Source organism: Vicugna pacos, unplaced genomic scaffold, assembly GCF_048564905.1.
Source record: "Vicugna pacos unplaced genomic scaffold, VicPac4 scaffold_116, whole genome shotgun sequence".
Classification (NCBI taxonomy): domain Eukaryota; kingdom Metazoa; phylum Chordata; class Mammalia; order Artiodactyla; family Camelidae; genus Vicugna; species Vicugna pacos.
This window is the reverse complement of record NW_027328796.1, coordinates 214,568-231,433: the sequence shown is the minus strand read 5'-3', so window position 1 is coordinate 231,433 and position 16,866 is coordinate 214,568. Positions and strand designations below refer to the sequence as shown.

The window sequence follows — 16,866 nt, the reverse complement described above, 5'->3', positions numbered from 1 at the left end:
TCTGGAACAGTTCACTACAAATAATTTCTCCACCAAAAATTGAAAAATAAAATGAAAGTGATGAAATGCTCTGTTGACATCTCGAGAATGGGCTTCCTTCTGTGCTCGACTGTTCTGTAACCCCGATTGAGAGACTAAGGAGAATCAGCATGGCTCCTGGGGGTCCCCAAAGGACTGCCCACCAGCACGCTGACCACCATCACATCTGCCAGGTTTGAATTGCAGAGAAGAGACCAAGTTCTGAAAGGCACAGGAAATATTGACAAGGGAAGAAAACGCTGAGGTCAGTCCTGGGACAGAAGCCCTCTGAGCAGAGGCCAGAAGGCTGCAGGTGAACTGCAGTAGACCTGGGGCAGGAAGGGATCACGGGGGAGCATATCTCAATTCTCTTCTGTCTCTGCCTCCGGTAGGAGAGATAAAGCCTGCATCCTTCTCACCTGGAACTGTGGGTTCTGGCTGGAAGAAGTCTTACTGACAAGGAATGATTATTCAAGACTCTGTGGAAAAAGTCAAGAAATCGAGAGGGATTAGGGAGCCATCTCCATAAGCCTCTCAAATGCTCCCATATTTATAGGGTATAATCAAAGGAAAACTTCGTTAACAGTTGTGAGATAGTAAGGAGGAAATTCGGGAAAGACAGGATGAGGCAGAGATTGTAGAATACACAATGAGTACAAAGGATTAGTGTATCTTTAGGGAAGTCATGGGGTGAGGGGAACAAGATACATTTTTAGATATGTTCATTAAAAAGCAGACCACCAGACCAGCCAGGTCCTTGTTTTGGGGATAATACATTATCTAACAACACACAAGCCCAGCGTTTATAGCTGAGGGTCTCGGTCCTTGCTTTACAACCAGCAGAGTGCTATCTAAAACCTCAACTACACAAGCAAAGCATTGTCTCTGCTTTTTAAGGCAAGGCGTCTGGAGTGAGGATGCACAGGAACTTGCTTGTAAAGCAGTATCAAAGCATATTTTTTCTTCTTAAAATTCAGAGGCGACTGGGGTGTGTTACAATTTGTTAACCCAATCATCTGCTTCCACATGGAACCATTATGGAGGACACCCTAGGATGAAAATCCTGGATGTGGGTCTCTTCCTGCCATCTTCAGCCACTCTATCAGGGTCTAGGCACATCCGTGAATAACGATCCTACAGTACCACTCACTCTCTTAACTCCTGGTGATTGAAACTTAATTTTAGCTCTACACAACTTAACGTAGAAAAGTTTCAGCAATAAAAGATATAATATTCCATTTATATCTCATCATATTACTGATTTTCTGATTGCTCTAAGCTGCTTCTACTTGGTAAAGCACCTCATTCTGAAGCTGAATTCAGTAATTTCCATTGTGCATTTCTAGCCAGTTTGGGCTCGCTAACTTCTTTTGGTCAAATATCGATATACTTAATTGATTTCTTTGTTTATCAATTTCAACCAGGAGGAGAGGGAGTGTCACTCTTTTCCTCAGCCCACCCTCAACTCTTTTCCCATCAACTCAGGCCTCCTGAAAACAAAACAAAGTATTTTTTTCCCTTCTACTCTTTCCACAAACCCAACAGGAAACATCAGCCTGGAGAAAGAATTCAACACAAATGTTAAAACAAAAATCTATAAACCTGAAACAATACCATCTCCGAATCATGATACACAATGACATGAGATTAAGTGTGTCAGGCACAAAGCATGAGGGAGCCTGACTACCTGATTTCTATTCTTCAAAGGAAGGAAGGTTTTCGTATTTTTTATTATCATTCTTGGTCATTGTTTCTGATTATGCCAAAAAATAATTTATGAAATATTTATGCACTGCAATAACTGATTTTTATTGTATCAATTTTAGAAGGCATTCAGAGGGGATAGGAAAACCCACCTCTGTAAAAAATGCAAAATTTCTTCCCCTGTAAAGAACACGTATACAAAATGCAACAGAGAATTCAAATTCTTGTGGAGAGGAGCAAAAGACACAGAATCAAATCAAAGTCATTACAATGAGTCAATTTAAAATTCACTGGACAAACATGCTCAATGCATACAAATAATTTTAAAGGCACACTGCAAACCATTCACTTAATGATCTGCAGGCTAGAGGAAGAATTTCACTCTTTAACAGACAACAGAAATCAATAGGGTGCCCCACCAAACAAAGAGCAGTGAACAATCAGGTTTTTAACAGTTCTGAGAAATCAGCATGTTCTAAAGATCAAAATCCAGAAATTTTAAACATTCATTCAAACCACAATGAAAAAAGCACTTAAAGAAAAAAAAAAAAGAAAGTAAGCACATAGATCATTGCAACAGAACAATGAGAATTTCTTGTACCGCTAGAAGAAAGAACAGGCTATAGCCTTTTACTTGAAAAGAGACTACTTTTAAAAATAACTGCTAAAACACATTTCATCATTCATGTTGCATTTAAAAATCTGAGGTACATGTATCTGATCAGAAAAGCAATTCTGAGTAATAGTATGTTACAATTCAGTGCCAGTTTGCTTTAGAAGAAAAGAGAAAAGTTACTGTTTCTAATTCTGCACAAAGTTTAAAGAACCTCCCTGCCTCTATCTCCTCCCATTTCCTAAGCTCATGCTCCCTAATCCTTCTGAAACAAGTATGAGAAAGTCTTATTCCCAATATGCCAAATGACAACTGAATATCAATTTATTAGTGTAAATATATGCCAACACCTTGAAATGGAGGAGAAAGGTATCAGAAGTCTATATGGAATTTCTTTCTACCTTCCTGAAATCACACACACCAACGTTCACACAGACACAGACACAGACACAGACACATACCCCCTGGATTACTGGGCACTTCACAAGCTTAGTACTTACAACTTGTAGAAGGTAACTTTGTAGTTACTTTAAAATACAAAACTGTCAGCTTTTGAAAGCCTTCATCATCTGCTAAACCATCTAAATATCAAAGAGACCCAATTAGCCTTCTCTGTAGAATGTAATTTCCCTTGATGGCAAAACAGTCTCTAAGAAGTACTGGATCAAAGATTCGTGTTTATCACTACCTATGATCGTTTTTAAGCACATTAACAGATTCAGAAATGTATGTCTCAAAAACATTTATTCCTATTGAAATAGTATACGTGTTCAATTGTCTATACAGTGACTAGGTCCCATGATGGTGTTTAAGAGCTATTTTGTGTATAGCAATATTTACCTTCAAGTGCAGAAAAGGAGGGTGTGTATTACTCAGTTGTAGAGCACCTGCTTAGCATGCACAATGTCCTGGCTTCAGTCCCCAGTACCTCCAAAAAAAATAAATAAAAATAAGTGCATATTTAAAAATAAGAATAAAGTTATAAAAAATGCAGACTAAAAACCACTGCAATCTAGGTGCTACAATTATACTAAAAAAACAAGTGTTTCTATCAAATATTAACTATATGCCAATCACAGAGACAACCAAAAGTCACACCTGAAGCATCACGTGTGATTCTCAGCAACCCTACTAAGTAGACACGGATGAGAAACCCGGCTCTGCGGATGAGGAGACGGAGCTCGGAGGAGCCGGGGACGCTGACTGTCCTGCTCCCCGTGACACCGCGTCAGCCCAGGGCAAGCGCTGACAGAGCTGCACTGAGGGGACACCCAGCTGCATGGAACCTTGGGGCACTGGGGAGTCCCAGAAAACACTAAAAACTTTTCAGTGAAAAACCAGCTAAAATATATTACACTGTGCTGCATCCTTTAAACAGGGAAAGTGACTGAGACCTTTTTGATGCCTCCGTGTCCTTTCTGCCATTATCAGTTACTTGCCCTCACAGTGCGACCAGTGATGATCTGGACCCCATATGAAGTGCACTCAGATGGAAGAGCTTTTAAAGCTGGTTTATGAAGTTTGTAAGACTGTCTATGACTCACAAAGGCGGTCATTCATCACTTCTCACCGGTGTGGACGTACCACCTGAAATCACTCCTTTCTGCTTTTTAAAATCCCTTCATCTACTCCAGACTTTTCAACAGCAAAGAAGTAGCTCAACCACAGACAGTGGACAGCTTTTCACCAAATGGACTCGAACAGCCCATCTGACAACCTGGAAGCCCTTGTCTTCTATTAAACCCACTTCCAGGTACTTCATCATTTTCTGATTGGTGGACTCGGCCTCTGACTGGCCTACTCAGAGAGCTCCCAACCTCACATCCAGGGGTGGGAGAGGACCATGCTGTTGGGGGAAATCAGTGAGGAAGCTGGACATCCTCCAGCCATGTCTGCACGGGTAGAAGTGCCTCAACGTGCTCAGAAATTATACCGTCATCATCCCTGGGCTCCCATGGACTGGTTTCACATTAACCAAGCTCATGAGACACTGATGCAAGGAAACCAGAAACTTAAATTTTTAATGTAACAGAAGACGTGAATCTATGAACCAGACTGAAATATCAGAGTTCAACCATGAGTACATTTTCTCCTCCACGGCCCAATCACGGGCAGGCAGTCACATGGCAAGCATGGACAGAAACGGAGCAGGAAGGGTTTCTAGATTAATTCAATGGACTATATTTCTATTATACGAACAGATCTACTGCCCAGAAGTCAATTAACGCCAATCACGGTGCACTCTCCGTGGACAGCGGCCAAGAAATGACTATGAGCTCCTGTGTAACACTCCTTTCCCTGTCCTTTCTAGGCTAACTGATGCACAGAGGTATAAAGATTCAGGGATGTCGATAATGCTAAACACCCAAAGCCCATCTCTGGGAACCTCAAAACCAGACAGCCAGGGTTTAAATACCAGCTCTGCCAATTACTAGTTCTGTGATTTTGCCAACTTAATTACCCTCTGTGTGCCTCAATTTCCACACTGTAAAACTGGGATAACAATCAAACCTTCCTTACTCGCTTGTTGAGAAGATTGAAGGATTCATTTCTGTAAAATGCTCAGAAAAGAATGTAGCAGATTTTGGGTGTTCAACAAATGTCAACTTAATATCAAATTGTTTTACAAGTGTCCCCTCTAATCATCTTATCTGTTTCCTGGCTAGCCTAAGTCCCAAATAAAATCCTTATTTCTCCTTTTACACACTCTTGGGGAGCACCCTTATGTTCCATCCAACCACCTGTTTAAACTGAGGGAGTGGATGTCTCCTAACCACTCCTCTGAGCCATGGAGGGTGCTTCTCCCTTCACACCCCTGGCCCCTGGCCCACAGCTAGCACTCATTACACTAACAGAGTGAGGTGTGAGTCCGGGGAGACAAGCAGGGCATGTGAAACCCTTCCTTTCACTCCAGTGTTGGTCACCATTGGGAAGCACGCGGGATGCTCAGCTCCATGTCAGGAAAGCCCTGTGCATGAAAGGGCAGGTCTTCTCAAGGGAAGGCTCGCTGTGGCCCAGAGCTACATGGGACAGGGTGAGTCTGTATTTCTGGGACACAGTATCATGACACGCATTTTCCCACAGCCTTGAAGTACATGGAGAACGTGGCTTCATCAGTAACAAAGAAGACATTTATTGCCTGTCTACTCTTTTGTGTCATCTCTCAGTAGGCTGCTGGAGACAACATAAGTATAAGTATTGGATCTCCTTAAACCCCAAAATATATGAAGTAACAAATAATTCTGTGGCTTAACGTTGGTTTAGGGCAACTGTGTAACAGTTCTGACTCTGCTGATGCTAAATTATGGGTATAGGAACTATGGAACCTCCTCAAATATCTTTCATCATAAAACCATCTCTTCTTATTTTCCTGTTTCTTAGTAATTGCCAAAGACTCTCAAATGATGGCTTCACACAAAACAGCAGCTAAAGTTTAAGAGCCCTCTTGACATACACACTGTGGTAAACACTGCACATAATTTCTAATTCTCACAATTCTACAAATCAGATACAAATGTCCCCATCTCACAGACGAGGGAAAAACTCAAAACGAACTGACTCAGGCTCAAGTGGCTCAGTGGCAGCGCGTGCAGGCAAACCATATCAAAAACTACACCCCTTCGTATATGTACCAAATCTCCTACCACCAATTAACACACAGCGGCGGGGTCAAAACTCAGGGAACTCAATACACTTTTCACCTTTAAGGTCCTCCAGATGCCGCTTCTAGCTGTTTTATAAAATCCCGGCTCACTGGTTTCTAACACTAGAAGAAAAGCCCGATTTTGCTATTGTTTGCACAGCAAGTCTGAAATGTTCACAGTGAGATGACAGAATAAATCTAAGATATAAGCAGAATAACTTTTCCAGTTAGACAGACATAATGGACATTGGGCTATTCTGAAGCATTAAGTAAAGTAATCAAAATAAAATAACGTTGTTTAAGCCTCCTTTTACAAACAGGAAAGTTAAGACTGTAAGTAGGTGCAACAGTGCCACCTATGGGTAAAATGACCTTCCAGGTTACCAGGAAAGATGCAACACAAAAATTGCCTGTAGGATCAGTAACGAGAATCAGATAAATAAAACTTATATAGCACATGCTGCACTTTGATTCGGGGGAAAGGAGGGATATTCAGTATTTAATCTGATATTGCTAATACTCCTGAATATAAACAGAAGATATAGGCTCATGGAAACTCATCTTAGAAGAGGAAAGAATCCAGTTCAGCCACTTCATTTTACAGGAGGGGAAACTGAGACATGGGATCTGTCCTCCTGGCAATCAGCAGCAAAGTTCTCCTATGCCTCATGTCTTGCACTGTAGCAAAAACCAACAGATCTGTACTAGGCCTATATTCATAAAATTCACGTTTGTATTTTTCCAACAGTAGGTTATCTAAGTATCTTGCAAAATACTAAAAGAGCCAGGATATCATACAATTTTGTTGCCATACAAAAACATTTATTTACATAATAAAACAGCATGAGCTTTATTCTCTCTATTAAAAAAGTGACATGTCAAATCAATGTTTTGATATTTTAAACCTGTTAAGAATGTAGAAAAAAATCAAAATTTTCTTTAATCACAAAATAGAGGAGTTTATTCCCTGAAAATGATCAATATGGATTTTACTAAACTTAACGGATCTGGTCAGAATCCCACGAATTTAAATGTCTGAGTGGATGGTTACACGGCAACATAAATTCTGATTTGTAACAATACATATTCTGTGTAAATAATCTTCAAGGTCATCTGATTAAGGCAATTTAACTAGTCCCTGTCTCACTAGAATGATACAGATTTCATTAAAACTTCATACTACACCAAAAAAAAAAATGAATCCTTGTTACTTTAAACCATATTCAAATATATCATACAAATACATATTGAATATGTATCAGAAATAAGCGACACTCTTTAGTATTCAGAGTTGATCCTTCTAAAATATCTGTCATTGTGACAGCACACTTTTATTAAGCACCTCTTGGGTTCTTTGTATACAAGGCATCTACCTCTCACAGTCAGACAAATTAAACGATATTACTCAAATTTCACAAATGAGGAAATGTACATAAGCCATGAAAATAAAGTACATATTCATCAACAGGAAAGAAAAGAGTAAAGACTTTTCTTACAATATTCACTGACAATCTTTTCTTCCATATTAAAACTACATAAAACCAATTCAGTCTTTGTAAGTGTTTCTGTCAAAAAGGGCCACAAGAGAAAAACAAGCAACATCATTAGCAGTGGTTGGACTTTAAGAGCTCACTTCTCTTTTGCACTATAATTATTTTTAATGTTTTGTTTTTAGTGCTTACAGAGCACTAAAATAAAAAAAATAACTTTTTATGTAATTACCTGAGAATTAAAAATTTGTGAAAATGAACAATTTTAATTTCTGCCACTCTGTCTCAACTTCTCAATGGTGTCTCTCCTTTCAAGGCCTCATCAGTCTGAGGTCACTAAACTCGGCCGTTTATGGAGTCACAGGTGTTCGGGTAACCACTTAACGGGAGGCTGATAAGAGGAGCAATTAAGAATGCATTCTGTGCAGCCTGGGTTCCAGCACCGAGCTAGCCACAGCCTGCTGCGTGTAATTGGGACAAGCTGCTCCATCTCTCAATCCCTCAGCTGCAAAAAAGGAGACACTGATACCTACAATCAAACACCTGCTATGAATTAAAACATGAGGAAAACATTTTAGCCTTAGGTAGGTGTCCACTCACAGTGAGTTTGGTCATTATGATGATGAGGATGGCTGTTAACAAATTAAGCTAGACCAAACAGGAGAAATCCCCTTAAAGGAGAAACATTTTAAGTCAATGAGCATTTCTTTTTGGATGAATTGCAGAATATTCTAATGATTTTTTAATAAACCAAATTTTGTCCATTAATTATAGATTTACAGGTTCATGGACAAGTCTCCAGAAAAAGAATTAGAGGCCTCTTACCTCTGTAAACTAAGAAAGTAAATTTTAACAAAAATCACGGAGGAGATTATACCTCATTTGGGAGAGTAAGTGCTTAACATGCATGAGGCACTCAGTTCAGTCCCCATTAACTCCATTTAAAAACATGGTTTTTTAGGAAATGGAAAATTAAAGCAAAAAGATGGAGGAATACAGAATTTTTTAGAGACTCATCTCAGATTTAAGATGGGGAAGAAACCATCCATTTCTCAGAAGAAATCTTGAGGACTATGTAAACTGGATCTGAGATGTCTAGTCCTTTAACATTATTCAAGAATTCATATTACCAAGTCTTAAAATTACCTGATAACGCACAGTGGTGATACTGATCATAACAGCTTCCATCACGGATCGAGCTCCGGCTAGGACTGCTCTGTTCTGACATCTCTGCCCCTCAGGCCTCACCAGGCTGAGAGCACTAAATTCGGTCATTCAAGAGCATCTTTTGTAAGTCCTCCATTTGTGCTTCTGACTCTCCCCTCACCAGCTCCTCTGAGGGAAGCACTGTTATCATCTTTCCCACTCACAGATAAGGCCACTGAGGCACAGAGACTAAACTCATTCCAGGTCACATTGGCATTAAAGGAATTCTGTATTTCTGCTGTTTGCTTTTGACAAAGGAATCTGAGATATCAATTCAAGGCAGACTGTTAAATAATCAAGTCTGTCAGGTCTTCACCTCAAAGAGCAGATAGTATAAATTCCTGATGTAGGATGAGGCTGCCGCCACAAACTGACTCAGCTTGAAATTAATGTCCAAGATGAAGCAGCGGATACACGTAAATATTCACGATTGTCAAGTCTGCTCACGGGTCTGGGCCCTTCACTGCCTGAACGGGGGTGAAATCCCCACCCGTGTCTGGGAGAGATGCATGGTGCTTCCCAGGCTCAAACAGGCTTCACGGGCTATTTCCTCCCACAGACTGGCCTCAACGATTAAAAGCTCTCAAGGTTTTTACACCATGCAAAACAAAAAGACATTTCTGCAGATGGAGCACTTTCTTAGGCTTAAATCTTTTTTTGCCTACACTCACCCAGGGGGAAAAAAGAAACATGACTCTGCAAAGTCTCTGACCCTCACCACTCACAGGAGTAGAACAGCCACAGCAGAAGATGGCTCTTCACATTGCAGGATGAGAACAAAATAAAGATGTCCCAACAACAGGCACTCCCAGACACAGCGCTCAGCAGTCTTCTGCAAACTCACGGTTGTGTAGCACCCATCACCTTCTATTTCCAGAACACTTCATCACCCCTAAAGAATCCGCCTATCACTAACAGTCACTCCCTAATCCCCCTCCAACCAGCCCCTTCCAGCCATCACCTGCTCTCTGCCTCTGCATGTGCCTTTTCTGGGCATTTCAGATCACTGAAATCAACAATATTTGACCGTTTCTGTCTGCTTCCTTTCAATTAACAAGCTGTTATCAAGGCTTGTATATTTTGAAGTGGTATCAGCATCTCTTTCTTTTTTTTTTTTTGAAAACGTTAAAGATTATTAGAAGGTGGTAAGCACTATCAAAAAGAGTAGAGTGGAGCATAAGTGATTGGGTTTCAAAGGGAAAAGTGTGGGTTGAACAGTCAGGGTGGACTTCCAAAAACAGGTGGCCTTTTTCATTTTCCTCTTTTTTTTTTCTTTTTTATTCACTCTTACGTGTGAATAATCTTCCACTACATGGAGATACTACATTCTGTTCATCCATTCAGCAGCTATTTATGGACGAGTTCCAGAAAACTGAGTGTAAGAGTTGACTAGCATGGATGGCATTTAAGCAAAGGGCAAAATGTGCTTTCAAAAAAAAGCCAACAAACAGAGGCACAAGGAAATTCAGTGCGTTTCTGAGCAAAGTGCTTGCTTGCTTCGGCAGGACTACCGTGCAGGACTGTGGCGGATATTGGCAGGAGTCACGGTGTGGGAGAAACATGAGAAGACTCCCCACTGCAAGTAGCTCAGACAATTCTCCTCCCTCATCCTGTATTGTTAGAGCAATGTTTCTAGGTTACTCTTATTTCAAGTAATAGCACTTTAACTGCACATCTGATCATCTCCATCAGACCACCTTTCCTCCAAGCAACAGAAAAGCATTCAATGACCTGAGCAGCTCCAGGACATAATGGTGATGGATTAGGGAGTCCTGCAGCATTCCAGCCTGCAGGCACAAACCCCACATGTGCCCTGGTGATGTCCAGAAAATAAAATGCATGGAAATATCTCACTGTTTTTACACGACATCTGCCCTCAATTTGCCCCAAAATCATGCTCGCAAAGCACTAATCAACCCTCTCAATACAAAAATAAAAAAGCTAAGAAGGCAAATTTAGGCTCTTTCATTGAAAACCAGCAACCATCACTGCCAGTATCTGAGCTGGAATGCTCCTGACTTTGAAAACCACTGCGCAGTTACTTTTCAAGCGTAAAACTCATATATGTATTCCATGTAGATGATATTGCAGTAGGATTTTTCTTTTCAAAATTTCCACTTGCAACATTAGCACAAGAAAGTTTATGTATAGGCTTTAAAAAACTCAATTATCCTCCACTTTCTTAATTTTGAACTAATTATTATTTTATAAATGTGGCTATGCTGCGTATTATAAACCGTTTGATTTCTGAAAACAAGACCTTTATGACCTCACTATTTCAGAGAAAACTTTAACGATTCTTTGAGAGGTGGGGCCTGGGGCGCCCACTATCAGCTCTTTAAATACTGACAAGGATGTGCTATGAAGTAATGCAAAGGCTCTAACTCCACATTAGCTCAGAAAGCAAAGAAACTACACCAAAGACTTCCTTAAATATTTTATATATTTCTATTCTTTTGAATATTAAAGTTCTTAAATGATATGATTTTTTTGAAAAAGACAACAGCTGTATTAAATTTCCTCTCACCAAGAAAGCAATCTTTATGAAGTAAAAACCCCCTATGGAAATCGAAATGACAGGACGTTTCTAGCTAAGTGAACATCCAGATCTGAACACAAACCTAAATCCGATCAGATCTCACTCGAAGGAGCTCTACAAAGTCCTGGGCAACCCTGGAAATTAGCTCTTTTGTTCCAAATGTTGGCTGAGCTAAGATCATCACACTAGGCAGGGAAGGAGAGAAGAGGAAAATCCACCTGGCGGCCTCCATCAGTTTTCTTCCAGCCACAAAATGCCTCTAGGTCGGCCCGCTAACAAGTCCCCCAATAAGGAAAGCCGGCATCCACACTGCCCCTGCCATCCCCAAGTAGCCCCGATGCCCATATCCCAGCCTGTGAATGGTCTTCTAATGATCCCCCAGTTGGTGGCACCCACCCCCTCTTCCCCGCTATACAAACACAGAGAGCCACGGCAGCCTTCCCAAATCACAAATTTGATTACATCAACCCCCACTTCAAACCCTTTAGAGGCTCCCTGTTAGAGTTCTAGCCCCACCCCAGACCCTGCTCGCCCATCCTCACCTAAGTACACAGGTCCCCAGTGACCACAGGGGCCCCTGACCTGCTCCTACTTCCCACTTGCTCCAGTCTCATTTTGACTGTTTCCCAAGGAAGCCTTCCCTCCCTCCAACCTCCACAATTTGTTCCTCTCTTCCTAGAACATTCTAGGCTAAGTCAACTTCTGACAATGCTAAGCTCTCAAGAATCAAATACATTTTGCTTACTAAAGTGGCTACACGCTCTCTCCCCTAGACTCACAGAAGTGCACGTGTAATGTATAAATGAATGACCGGTTGGGTCTCAAAGGGACAGACATACCTGCTCTCGCCCGTCCCGATCCTTCGGTCTGTAGAATATCAGAAGCAAAACCAGAAGTACCTTTCCTGAGGGTCACTTCTGTTGACACCCTTCACTGCCTACTGTGTCAGTTCTAGTAAAACTCAACTTCTTCCAAAGCCCTACATCCCGGACTCTCTCCAGTGTCCTCCCCAGCAGGGGCTCCCTCCACCCTGGACTGCACAGGGCACTCTCCCCGGGTGCCCACGCCAAAAGCCTCCAGGCCTCTGCCCGGGCTGCACCTGCGATCTGAGACACATTCTTGACTCCTTCTCCTGGCTGACTCTTACTCTGTCCTCACAACTGAATGTAGAGCCCATTTCTTCCAGGAATTCCTCTCCGATAATGTCCTTTAGGTCTTGTCTGGTCTCTATCTATAGCAGCAGTACATGGTGACCAACTGGGTGTTTGCCCGCTCCTTTGAGACCACGAACACTTGGGAACCACGTGGGAAGGAGTGAGAGATTACAAGACGGTTGAGGGAAGCAAAAAGCAGAAATCACAGTCCAAGTCCCAAATTCAAGGATACTTTCTCAGAAAAAAGTATAAACTATTTCACACGTGTGCAATTTGGCTACTATTTTTGTGGCTTGGGGACAGCAAGAACTTAGTGTTCTAGTCCAAAACCTAGGTTACATGCAAAGAAATGTATATATTCATATCCAAAGGAAACAAGAGCTGCTCAACAACAGTTTGCAGTTAGAACTGAAAGGAACTTTGATAAAGGCAATCTCTCTCTCTCTGTCTTCTTTCTTTTCTGGCATCATATAATTTTAGAAGTATTTGCGTGACTAACAGACGTCTACAGCCCGTGATTCTGCACTGAAGTGTTTGGGGCTGAGGAAGCCCAGATTACATTCACTCTGTAAATGCAATCACACCAACACACTGATAGGTGCCGTGTGGTGAAACTGATGTTCCAAAGCAGGCAACCTTATTCGGTAAGAGAACTCTGAATAGAAAGGAAGAAATGCAATGTCCTATACTGAATTTCATTTGCTATATGGGCCATTAACTGATAGTATATCTTGACTAATGAAACCCAAAAATAAATTGTCAATGTCGGTTTTCTTCATCTGACCATTTTATGCTAACTTCGGATATTAAATCCTCACTCCATACGGAAGCTCAGGCCTATGCTGCAGCACAGTTACACCCCGTGGAAGAAAGCCGACCAAGGGAGAATTGGAGAGTTTCCCTTTAGAAGCTGCGAAGTGTGGTTTTACACCTGTATATCATTTGCAACCACATCATCGACAATGGAGTTAGACGTTACCTCTGTGGGGCGAAAAGCACTGCATGCTTCAGAACCATCAAAGAACGCCGAGCTTTGTGAAACAGTCCTGAGGCACTTAAATCATACTTTTTCTGAAAGGCTCCAAATCTGACCCACTTCACCATTCCAGGTATAACAGGGAAGTACTGGAAACAGTAGAGAGAACATGCCCTTGAAGTCTGACAAGGCTCTGCTTGAATCCTGCTACAGCATTTATCAACCGCTAAACAAACCAATTCCTTAACCCCTCTGAGAAGGCTTCCCAATCCCCAAAAGGGGGCTGTCAGCGCCCACCTGGGAGTCATGGATGTGAATGAAACACGCAAGTAGGGCGGCCGACTGCTACCTGACACGGGGCCTGGCTAGTTTCGCTCCGCTGCCCTTCTGCCCCTTTAAACTTGGACTGATCCCCCTGGTAAGGATCAAGTCCCCGGAACAGACTGCCCGTATCTTCTGTGTATCCCTGGATACATGACTTACACTTAGGAGGCCAGAAAAACAACTGCCTCCTCCCAAGTCACTAACAATATTCTTAAGAGTCTGGGTATTTTTAACTCTATTTTTCAGGGAGACTATTCCAGAACTTTCCAAGCACCATTCTCCAGGTTGGCTCCCCTCCCAGTGCCCATCCTTCTTACCTCAGATCCTCTGTCTGACTGCCTCCTGTTCATGGGAAAGCGAGTCCGGTAGTGTGGGGACTCCCTAGGCCTCCCTCCCTCCCTCACAGGTGACTGTGAATACCTTCTCCCCACTCCAACTCCAGCTTCTGAGGATTCTAACCTTCCGTATCCTGCAGCCTCTGCACCTTCCTAAGACGCACACGTGGCCAAGACTCTCCCTTTGGATTTCTTTCTGGCTGGCCCTGCTGACCCCCAGGCCCCTTAAGGATAAATGGGATTGCTCTGAAAATGATAAACGCCGCTGGCTGACACACCAAAGCTGCGTGGTCTGGGCTTACCTCCAACCGAGGCACAGCCCTCCCCTCCCTCAGCCTCAGTCTGCAGCTCTCGAGATGATCTAATTCACATGCAAGGCTGTGAACACCAGCTAAGAATGACGACTCCCAACTTGTATCTCTAGTCCAGCTCCTTCACCTGAGCCCCAGTCTCATAGAGCCGAGTGCCTCTTTGAAATCCTAACTTGGATGAAAAATGGCATCTTAAAAATGCCTCATGTCCACCATTTACTCTGGAATTCGATTCCTGGCAGGTACCTCCCAGACTCCCCATTTTAGTAACAGCTTCAGCACCCACCTAGTTGTCTCAGCTCACATTCAATTTCCACTGTTCCCTCCCCCCGGCCCTGCCCTGGAATCAGTCCTTTTATTTTCGCCAATAAGCTGATCTCAAGTGTGGTTTTGCAGGGACCATGGCCGGAAACACACAAGCTCACAGCATGGTTCACTAACAGTCCGCCGTAGGGTGCTCCCTGGAGGGGGAGGCATCTCCTGCCGCTGGTCACCTCAGAAGGCACTGGATTCTCACACAGGAGGCCCAGGAGAAGGGACTCAAGATTTTCCCGTGGTCTGAGCTTTGAAGGGCCCGAGGTCTGGGGGAGCTCCTAATTAGCAGACACACTTGCCAGTGAGCAGATGAGGATGGGGGAACCCACGCAAGGCTGTTATCACTCCAACTCCTGGGCTCTCGGGAGCCACGGGAAAGACCTGTGTCCAGTGTACAGCCCAGCCATCACAGATCCCAGCCTGCATTTGCCAACCCGGACAGCCTAGACTCCATCTACTTGCGACACTTACTTCTGTTCTGTTCCCCACCCAGAATGTGATGGACTCATTCAGATATTCTGGCCTGTCTCAAGCGAGACAGATTCAGTGAAAAATGAAGTGTCCACATTTGGACCAGAGCATGAAAGGAGAAACAAGGCCTCATGGTCAGCATGATGGTGGTGGCCACACCCTTCCACCGGGTGAGATGAACCATGGTGAGGGTGAGAATCCAGGGTCCTAGGTCGGCCAAATCATCTTCCTTCACGGTTGTCTGGGGTGTTGGAGACTGACTACCACAAACTAACGACACGGCTGTCAGTGGTGGATGTCAGCTGCAACAGAAACGGATTCAACTCTTTACTGCCAACATGGGTTAAAAGTAAAGGCCGGGGCAGGGAGGTCTGCACGGCTGCTGAGGCAAACCACAGACCCAGCTCTGAATGCCCACTGGCTGGAGCAGAGAGGAAGCTACGGCCCTTTTAGCAGTCCCTGTGTCCAACAGATCCAGGTGAGCCAGCTACTTAGCAGAAGGTCATGTTGTCCTGATACCCAGAAAAACCAGCCTCGTAAAGGGAACAAATAGTGTCATGGATTTTAGACCCAATTCTGCCCCTTTATGAAGGCAAAGTAAAGTAAATGGCACGGGGAAGTTGAATGCAAAAAAAAAAAATTAAAGAACCAAACGGTGACCGCTTCCTCCAACAGCGTCCCCTGCAGCTGTCACCCCCGAGCCAGCCACTTCCTCACCAGTGACCGCTGGCCAGGAAGCGCTGTCACGCACGTCACACAGCGACAGCCAGGAACCGCGTGCCGAGCACGTTTGTGTAAAAGCAGGAATCGAGCAAAATGCTGCAGAGTTTGACCTTACAAGTTTAAATACTCCATGAAAAGAATCCCTGAGCAGCCGACTAAATCAATTCGCATCTTACTTCTTCAAAACAATCAAACAAATTTAATAAGGGCGCATTTGTCACCAAATAAAAGGAGGACCAAACAGGTCCCTCAAAGCAAGGATTTTAACAGGTATCTAACACCAGTGGGTAATGTGCTAACAAAGCAAATATTCCAAAACATTAGAAAATACAAAATGACTAGGATAATACATGGATCAAGACAGATATTAAGATTTTGCTTTTTAAAGCGATGGAGACAGTATGGAGGGCAATCTGGCTATTTCCAATGCAGGGTGTGCACAGCCCACATTTTCAGATGCAACAACATGCTCACTGGGCAGTACAAATGAAAAAGGAATAAAGAAAAAGGAAAAGAGGAACAAGAGAAAATTAGAAACACACAAGAACAAAAATGATTTTGACAGCATGTACAAGAATTTACGTGAGTGTGTGAGGCCAGGGACGAGGGGATGGTGAGACCCACCCTCACCCCCTGCTCCAGGGAAAGCAGGGACCTAAGGGGAGCGGCGCTGCCGGGGGACCCCAACGTGGTCAGCGCCCCTAACCAGAATTCCACCTACAAGCTTCAAGGCAGCTTTTGAGCTACAAATTGTGGTCGCATTTCAGTCTGGACCGTTTTACTCACTTCCACCAAGAGTAGCAGGAGAGAATTAGGCTCTGCTCCTGTACCAAAGAATTGTTTAAATAATTAATGACTGTGGAATACTAAAAGCAACAATGGGGTAAAAGTGACTGGAGGAGAATGTGCTTGACCCGAGCTCACTGGCCGCGTTATCTCACTGACGTTCAGAAGCTGGCTGAGCCCTTATGGTACCAGAACAGACAGACCCAAAAGGAGGGAGGTTTAATGCGCTGCTGTGTTTCGATACTGGGAGCCATGCCT

The 16,866-nt window shown here is 43.1% G+C and overlaps 1 protein-coding gene across 1 annotated transcript in view; it reads right to left on the bottom strand.

Moving 5' to 3' along the window:
* Nucleotides 1-16,866, bottom strand: part of LOC140694982 (uncharacterized) — a 151,108-nt gene that overhangs the window by 5,793 nt on the left and 128,449 nt on the right. The window contains exon 15 of the mRNA XM_072957975.1: nucleotides 3,176-3,263. The gene's annotated coding sequence lies outside the window, so the exon portion shown is untranslated. The remainder of the gene's footprint in view (nucleotides 1-3,175; nucleotides 3,264-16,866) is intronic.